Genomic DNA, 10,073 nt, shown 5'->3' with positions numbered 1-10,073 from the left:
TGTTTGCCTAGTTTCTGAGTATAAAGTCACAAAAGGACCCGGATCTGATATCACCCAGTCTGAAGTGCGGCAGTTTTACTTCAATAGCAGAATCTATTTCACCCCAAACTAAGGCCCCAGGGCAAAGGGTTTGGTTAAGTCATGAAGGACTTAACCATGTTGTGATCCTGCAGATCTATGTGGTATTGGTAGTGGTATTTTTCTTTAATTTGTTTTTGAAACTAAATGAATGAACTAAGGGTGACCTATAAAACCCACTGGGTTGTTGTGGCTTCCTAGTGCCAGGGTTGGCAAGCCCTAATATACAGTTTGCCATGCTCAGAAAGAATTATGGCTCTTCAAGGAGCTATAACTCACAATATTAGAAATCAATGTCCAATCTCAATGTGGATTGTCTGGAGACACATAGCAGCCATCAAAAAGGCCTACTGTTTTAATGAGCTGTTTCACAAAAGTGTAAATGTGACAGAGATATTTGACATTTACAGAAGAAATCATGTGAATTCATCATGGTAGAGCCACACCACAAATAACATTTAAAGAGAGGGGGAGAATTTCTGTAGGGGTGAAGCTTAAGATATGATCTGCCTGCTAGATGACTCAGGCAGGAGAAGCACAGCATAGCTTCAGCCTTTAATAGCACTGGAAAGGATTTTATACTTTCCAAAAGTCCATAAAACAGTATGGCAACAGGAATGTTTGATGCAGAAGCACAAATAAAAAACGCTTTGGGGAGTTAGAGATGACAATATCATATGAGGTTTCCATGGTGATATAAAATGAAGCATTCAAAGAATTTAAAACAGGAACAGTCCAAGCCCGACCCTGGGTTAGGGAGTTGTTAGAAACGCATGGTGTAAAGGTAAGGATGCTGACAGTGCTATCCAAGAGAAACAAATGGAAAATCTCTGGCAGGGAGCATATGGGCTTTAAAGGGAAAGGAGTGGAAATGTGCTGTAAAGTGTCAAAAGTAAAACGTTCTGTAAGCACATTCATTTCCTAGCTCCATTTAGCAAACAGGAAGTGTTAATGATATTTTTCTGATTACTGAAGGTGATAAAATTTCTGTACAAGAAAACACATTTGGAATAGATATGAATACATAAATCTGTAAAGGAAATATTTCTAAATACTACACCTACGCATCATCTGTAAAGTCACTATTTATCAATACCGCACCTACACAGTTAATGATGTTTGGTGGTAGTTCAATTTTTTGTTGTGAACATGGCTTAGGGAAAATGTCTAGAACCTGACATTCTCACTCTGGATTCTGGTTCACAGATGGCCAGGAAGGTGGCACAGAGTGCTGAAAGCCGTATAATGACATTGAAAGCTGAAGTAGCGTTTTTCCAGCTGAGAGGAGATGTGCACTTCTCAGCAGGTCTGGCTGAGTCCCACTCAATGGCGTGGTGAAGAGTAAGCCCAGTGTACACAGCCAGGACCTCACACTACAGAGAAGATTGTCTGCCAAGCTATGCAAGAGGCTGCAGACAACAATTGCCAATGAGAGACTGAAATGAAAGTGCTGAGAGAGGCACGTAGAAATGGTCACATACAGAAAAAAAAGCTTACATGGAATTTTCTATCAGGCCTTATCCAGTTTAAGTTGATCACCCAAAACATAAGATAATTACAAAACACTGAAGCTGAATCTGTTCAATGTTAATATTCGGCACAGGCTATATCAAAGGCATTTTAGACTATTCTCCCCTTTAAACACAATTTAACCTGTTAAGCATTTTGATATACAGTATGGGGTGATTTCTGCTGAACAGATTGTTGTTTAATCTTTGCGTTGTTTTCAGTAGTACTCATAGACAATTAACCTGTGATTACAAAAATGTTTACAATCAAAAGAAAACAATTTTTCTCATCTTTAACAGTGCTGCCCTGTCACTGCATGAACCAAGATCTAGAAGCATGAACCTCTTCTGTAGTTACAGTATGTTTGTATTATGCAGTTAATTGTCTTTTAGTGGTCTGTTTGATTTTACAACACTTTCTCACATACTGAACAGGTGTAATCATACTTCATAACACTAGGGTGCAAAGAATCTGCTGCCAAAAACCGACAATGGATGATAAGACAGAGCAAGCATGGTAAAGAAGCTTACATTGTTAAAAAAATGTAGTCTGTGAGCATTTACGTATATATCATAGCCCTTTAATGTTTCTCTTTTTTGAGATTTTTTTCTTTTGGAGCTCCTCAGCAATGTGCAGCTCAGTATCTGGAGACACAGTGCCTGTCTTCCATTTGACATATAGATTCTGCTGTATCTGTTTGAAAATCCCAGGGAGAAAATAAATGACTCTTTAAGGCCAATGCAGAAGTGAAGGGCCAAGATTTTCCAGTGGGATTTCTTAACATGTGGCTAAAGAAGAGGACATAGCCAGCAACTGTAAAACTACTTAAAAGAATAAAAGAATGGGAAAGACACTTTGGTTCCCTATTTCTGTACTCTAGAAGTGAGAGAAAAAACCACATGAATAGATTATGGCATACTTTATTTCTGTTTTGTTTCTGCTGTATATGGGAAAAGAAAGAAATATTTCAGTGGAATGCCTTAAGATTATAACAGGAAATGGAGTATGACATCAAAGAGGTGAACCAAGGCATTACAAAGAAAAACAATTGACATATTTTTATGTGCGGGCGTGATAGAATAGTACGTAGGTATGTTGTAACTTTCTTTTTAAAATGTTTCTCTCAAACATTACAAAATCAAACCTATTACTGTAGAAAGGACTGTGAAGACATAAGTAATTAGCATATTTTTTATTTAAGCACAAGATTTGTAATCAAGTCATCATCCCTCAAGTTTTCTTCATTAGACAGAGTACATGTTTAATTGTGCTTGCACCTAACAACAATAAATGACACATAATTATTGATTATTATCTTTAGTAGATAACCTACAGAGGACTGGGGGTCTTCAGGACCAGGACTAGAGACACAGTTTTATGCAATCAGCTATGTTGTATTATTACAAAAGTATGTAATGACTACCTATGCAGGGTTCTTTTATAAAATTTGAATTGGCAGTATTATTTGATAACCACCCAATTTGGAATCACCAGTCATTAAAGACTCTTAATGACTGCTGTGCCCACCTGGGGAAAATGAAAAATGTCTAGAGTTTCTCTGACATGCCCACCCATCTGACCCTTTCATCCTCTGACAGTGAGCAGGTTCCACGGAGCCCTCCACAACAGCTATCGCCCAGTGGACGAGCAGCCTCTCGCTGACACAAGTACAGAGAGGCTTCTGGCAGGTCATAGGCATCATTGTGCCAAGAGGACCCCCGGCTGACAAACATTCTCCCTGCTGTAGTGCCATTTTGCCAACTCAGTTCTGCTGTTTGGGGCATGCCAATACCAGTTGCCTAGTGACTGTAGTTCTGAAAATGCAAAGAGTGAGAGCAAAAAAAACCCAAATAAATGTAAAATTGTTTTATTCATTCTTCCATAATGATTGTATTGATGTTAATTGTTTTAAGCAGGGTTGCTGTTCCTGTACCTGCCAGCCCATTGTCTGCCTGTCTGCTGCCAACCAGCGAATGTCCAGTGATCTTTTTCAGTCTGCCTCACTCCCTACAGTTCCCAGACCTTTCCAGAATCCCATGAAGGAAACCAGGTCATCTTGACCGTGACAGTGCAATGCAGTCAGCTGAGGCATACTGTAACAGCCAACCACTCATTCACATCTTTTCATTTCCTTTTAAGGCCATTATCATTATTATAATGTACATAATTCTGAACAGTGTCGTTCATGGTACATAATGCCAAAGTCTATGTCAGACAGTACAAGCCAATTTATTGAAAAGATCCCCAGGTGTACATCGTTAGTGTGAAAGATCCTACAGTCCCATCTGGGCTGCAGTTGTATTAGTTAGGGCAAACAAGGTCACCAATCCCCTGAGGCCATGCTGTGCTAAAGGTGATGGAAGGCTGGTGAAAAAGTAAAAAAAATATATAAAGAGGAGCTTTGGGCACTCACACTGTCAGAAGAGTCTTCAATTATATATTTTCCATTTATTGGCAGGGGACGGAATTAAGCATCTGCCCTAAGGGTTGTCAACTGTCTTGTCTATCAGACAGATGGAATGTCTACACAAGCATTTTGCTTGCTGAACTGTTGGGAGACTAACAGGAATAAACAGTTAGGTGGAACTGGGGATTGCCAGTTTCAACAGGCCTCTCAAATGTGACAGGAGAGTGGAGCAGGCCAGATGTGAAGGCATATATTGTAAATATGCTTATATGAATATAAAAGACAAATATTCATGGATTTTTTTCCACACCCATTCTATGCGTGCCCAAAAAATTGCATAAAATATAAAAATATAACATTTCTGAATAAATTGCCTCCTCCCTTGAAACAAAACACATTTAACAGTCTGAAAATTAGTGGTTTTGAATTATCTTCTCTCAATTTCTAATTCATATTATTATTTATAATGATTAAATCTTAAAAATACAGAAACGTGACTGACTTAACTGCATCATTTATGTTTCTGTGTGTATTATTTCTTAATAATTATTATTAATTATTATAATAATTATTATTTAGAAAAATGCATTTTCCAGACTGTTTTTTTAAATTACAAGTATATCTTTCAAATAGAAAATTGGATGTTCGAAACTAAAGAAAAGAAAGACAAAATCTATTTCCTTTGTCTGCAAACCCTCTGCTTCTACCACAACAATACTATTTTACTGCATCTGTGCAGGAAATATTTTGACTTAATTGACTTAACTGTAATAGGTTCAACTATGAAATTAGTGAATTAACAGAAACTATGTTCTGCCTTGTAACCAATAGAACATAGAGACAGAACTGTATATGCAATTCCTTCCGTTTCAGTGGCTGCTGAAGAAAGTGTTTTAGTTACTGAGTCCTTAAACCCTTTCCGGAGCAGAGATGCTGTCCAGGTAATTGAACTGAACCTACATATTTTACAACTCACACCGAAGCACAGATAAACAGGCGAGATTTCAGAACTGGACTGTTTCTGATTGGGATAGAAGGAGAAGTAAAAGTATTAAAGACTATATGTATTTCTTTATTATTAAGGTGACCTATAGTACGTTTCTTAATAAACATTTTCAATGAGGACCTATATATAGTATCAAACTGACATCAAATTATTTTTGTTAATATGACGTTGACTGTGGTGAACCACATCTACAGGAAGCTTTTCAATGCTTGTTCACATGTGATAAGCAAAGACATTTAAGAAAGCACCACTAAATCTAAAACACTGGACAGAGGAGCTTTCAGGTTAAATGTCTCTAAGGGACTTTGGAGTTAGATAGTCTGGCCTCCTGAAGCATTTTCAATAAAGTTTAAATCTGAATATTTTTGTATTAGCTACCTCAGGAGATTCAAGATTCAAGATGTTATGTTCTTTTTACATTCTGAAACCTATTTTCAGACAATGTTTCAAAAACCAAAATACAAGCTTCTCAGGAGCTTTCACAACATGGCCCAATTACATTCCTGACTCTCAGCTCTCTGACTCTTTAAAGTGCTCTTTTGGGCTCAAGAGCATGCCACCTGTCAGTGGTGGGTGCTACAGTAAGTGTCACTGCAGAGATGCCGTTTCCAGATGTGGTCAAATACTGAGGTTGGCAGTTGCATTAGATACACTACACAGTATATATAAGATATTGATAATGCGGTCAATAAGGAGATCACCACCTTCTTCAGTGACACCTCTTACAGCAGCAAACTGTTTATTGACAGCAGGTGGATCTGTCATGTCAGAGAAATGGGTATGGGTGTGGTGCTTCACCTCCAACAATAGGAAGAGAGATGGTAAGGATGAGCTTTGACCCAGGGTATCCAAACACCTTTTTCAGGGAATGAAACTGCCTTGGAAAGGAACAAGCAGAGGTTGATTCTAATGCTAAAAGAAAGAAACAAGAACACAACATTTCAGCTGTTTTACCACCTTGAAGCCTGACATAGAATTAAAACGACTTCCAGGTTTAGTGTTTAGAAAGACTGTTTAAATGTTAAATCAGATGATTTCTTTGTGCCAAGAAAACCAATTTATTCTTTGTATTTTCCTCTGGATATGGTCAGGGTGAGATGCACAAATACAGTACAATTCCAGTTTTTCCAAGGAACTGAAACTCCTTTTCTCATTACAGAGAGAAACAGGTACAAATTGTAATGGAAACACAGAAGTTAAATGGTTGTGTTTTTATTTTAGAAAAACCTAATTAAAAATTATTTGGGTTGCTAACTGTCAGCTACATTCCTTTTCACTCACTTGTAAATGTCATGCAAGTGTTTTGGATTCAGAAATAAATGCCTGTGATAAGATGTATCTGGACTATTTGATTAACAAAATGATCCAACTGTAAATATGTGAGTAAGTATGTGAAACCTTAGATTCAGTAACTGGTGGCACACCTCCTTGAGCAGCAATGTAACTGTTCATTTTTCTCTCCCATCAGCTTTCATTTCATTTTGGCCCAGACAGAAGCCAAAGAACTGCTTGAAGTCAGTGACATTTGAGAATTGTCTTGCATGAACAGCTCTCTTCAGGCCCTGCCATAACACTTCAATGGGTGTTAGGTCTGGACCATTTCAAAATGTCTGTTATATACATATATATTTCTATATATAACAGCTATTCTGTTGAAGATCTGTTTGTACTGTATTTTCAGGTTCAGTTGACTAATGGAAGACCTGATATTCTCTTCCAGAATTAGCTAATATAATGCTAAATTGATGATTTTGTCAATGGTGGTAAGCTGCTTAGATCCTTATGCAGCAAAGAAGCACCAATCATGATTCTCCCACCACCACGCTTGAGTGTTGGGAAAGGGTTCTTATAGTGGAAGGCAGTGCTTGGTTGTTTGTCATACTGAACATTTCTTCTTGTGGCAAAAAAAAACAAAACTTTTGACTCATCTGTGCAGAGACATTTCTTTTCAGGTCGTTGTAGTCTTTGAAAAACTTAAACTTAATATGCATTTTAGAGGACAATGGATTCTTCCTGGCTGTCCTCACATGAAACCCATTCCCCTTCAGTCTTTTCTGGATGATTGAGGCATCTCCTCTGACAGCTACAGAGAGAAAGGCCTGGAGATCCTTATAGGTTACTCTAGAGTTCTTACTGATTTCCTGGATGGTTTTCCAGGTTGCTCTTGTGGAGATCTTGGTAGGATGATTGGTGAAGTTTTGAAAAATACTTACCTTTTCATGCTAATATTTTATACTGTATATATTCTATGATGTATTTTTAACTGTTGTCTTTAGTGGCAGTTCCTAAATTTAGAATTATTTTCTTGTCACATGCCACTCTTTAGAGGAAATACAGTACCTTGGTGTTTATTTTTTGCTCCAGTGTAAACAGTGTTAACTCAGCAGGCATTATATCAATTTGATATAAAGTGCTGCCCTATTTCTGAACCAGAAATTTCCAGTTAAAGGAAATGAAAGGCAGAAATTTACTTTTAAGTCACTTGCCCTTTTCTTTATGAAGCTCCTATGACCATGCCTGTTCACGTTTCCTTATTAATACAGTCTTGAGCCTTACGTGAAGTTAGGACATTGAATCACTTTTCACTGTGTGGACTGGCACACAACAGAATTGCATGTCATTGTCGGGTTAGCTCAAGGCCAACGCTGGGAAATATGATCCTGTTCAAGATAAATCCTTGGTATGTGACTGGATTCGAGCAAGAATGCAGATAAGGGAAATTTAGGAGATATGCTAGGATGGAGGAATGGTGTATTATTTTTACTTTCTGAAAACACAACGCAGTACAAAATTAAAAAAAGACCATTCCCCAACCTCACATAACCTGTTCATCCATCTATCACAGTGGTACTCCTCCCCCAGCTTCTGCTTAAGGGTCCCTAAAGCTTGGACATATAGCAAATATATATAACACTGGAGCCTCCTGCAACTGCATCAGTAGCAGAAATCCACACTCCCACTGGCACCATGGATCCTAGCAGTTGAATTTCCTTCACAGTAATATCAGGATGGACCAGGATCCACTGATGCATGATGGGGCAATGCAGAGACTCCCAATCCAGCACTATCCACATTTTAGCTGCAGTCAGACCAGCTTGTCAGATCTGTTTCCAGCACTTAAAACTTAAAGTAATGTGTACAGGAAATATCCCCGTTTTGAATGGTAGAAAAGGAATGAATCTGTTTTTCAGAAATTCACAACCTCTGAGCATCTGGAAATGTGTAACAAAGTGCCCCCAGTGCATCCACAGTCAGACTGTTCAAATGAGACTGAAAATTATCTTCATAAGATATTATCTATGAGGGGTGCCAGGAATTTAAGTGGATCATTCAGTCGTTAGGAGTCTTGCAGGCAGATTTTGTATTATCCTAAGTAATGTCCCAGGAAGTTTCCTCATCTGCAACATTCTAGTCCTTTCTTCAAATAGTAACTGCTGCTATGGGTTTATGTGAAGCCTGTAATAAAAATACATAAACAGGAGAAGCCTTTGTTTCACCCCTGCTATCAAAGAGATTAAGAATTGTGTGTATAGATAACTTGGCCCCACAGGGAGGATGGAGGAACTGTTTTGATGAAGTTTATGATAAGACTCCCCAGCAGCAGGCTGGCTCTGAATGTCTTAGCAACCAACTTGGCACACAAACAGACCCATTTGTCACTATAACACAGATGGGCCCATCTCTTTCAGCTTCACTGACTGCAGATGAAGTCAAAGTCAAGTTCTAATCTCTGTCTTCTGTATAGAGCAGGAGTGGGGAACGTCCGGCCCGCGAAATCATTTGGTCTGGCCCTGCCAAGGCAACCGCAGGCGTAGAGCTTGGGGCGATATAATTTTCCTCGATATAATTTAAACGAAAGTTCGATAAATGTTCATGCTTTGCGCATGATACGCATGTGCACAAAATACTGTGCGAGTGTGCGTGTGTGTTGCAGACCGGGAAGCTAACAGATTTGTTTAATGTTTCTGCTGTTTGGCAAGGGTTGTGTTCTTAAAATAAAGAGTTGTTTAATTTACCAATTAACTGTCTGGCTTCTTCAACTTTCACTCAGGAGAAAAAATCTGCCTTTAAACTTGAAAGAAATAATGATTTGACATTTATCGTGATAATTATCGATATCGACTGATATGAAAATTTTTATCGCGATAATGTTTTTGGCCATATCGCTCAGCCCTACGCAGGCAGGACTCGAAATTCAATAAATCTAGGAGCTTTTTTCATAACAACATAAATCTATATTAAGTGAATCATAATAATAACGTTAATTTTGAGGGACAAGCAAGGAACGTCCATTATGGGATAGACAGGACACATACGAGTACATGACGGGACAGACACGCATGTTTCTCGTCGGCTGCCCGCGGCCCATCTGCCTGTATTGCGGTGACTCAGAGGACAGTCAGTGGCAGGCAGGCTGGGAGTGTACACATTGCGAAAGTGTTAACACACTTTGTTTTACGAACTGCGGGATGAAGTCAAGCAGTTCATGGAGATGAAGGGAAAACCTGTCAGGGAACTCAATGATAGCAAGTGGCTGTTTGATCGACTGTGCTCCAGACTGACCGATGCAAACCTGGAAAAGCAGTTGCGAGTAGCAACATCATCAATACCAGCTAACATCACACGCCTCACCAAAGAGAAGCAGTTCCGGCCATCACATTAGGGGTGAGTTAATTAAATGTTTGACCAAATATAGCAGGCTAATTTTTAAATTGATAATTTTGTATGGCCCGCGAATGATGCTATAAATATCCAAATGGCCCTTTTAGAGAAAAAAGGTTCCCCACCCCTGGTATAGAGTAATGATGTCCTCAGTCAATAACACATAACAAGGAGATACAGTATTTCTAGCCCCCCATCCAATTCATCAACGTCATAGTTTCATCTGATGCACAGAAACTACTGACAGTGTTCATTGAGGAGAACTTCGACCTTAAGAGAAAGTGAATTGAGTTCTGTGGTTTCTTAAGAGATAAAGAGGACTAAAAAGTGTTCTTGACTATAAAGATAAAAAAAATGTATGCTTTTGTTTGGTATATTGCAGCTTCTCTGTTCAAATATCCACCTTAGCAC

Source organism: Atractosteus spatula, chromosome 7 (assembly GCF_055471065.1).
Source record: "Atractosteus spatula isolate fAtrSpa1 chromosome 7, fAtrSpa1.hap1, whole genome shotgun sequence".
NCBI classification, from domain to species: Eukaryota; Metazoa; Chordata; class Actinopteri; order Semionotiformes; family Lepisosteidae; genus Atractosteus; species Atractosteus spatula.
The sequence above is the reverse complement of the archived record's forward strand: the minus strand, read 5'-3'. Positions refer to the sequence as shown.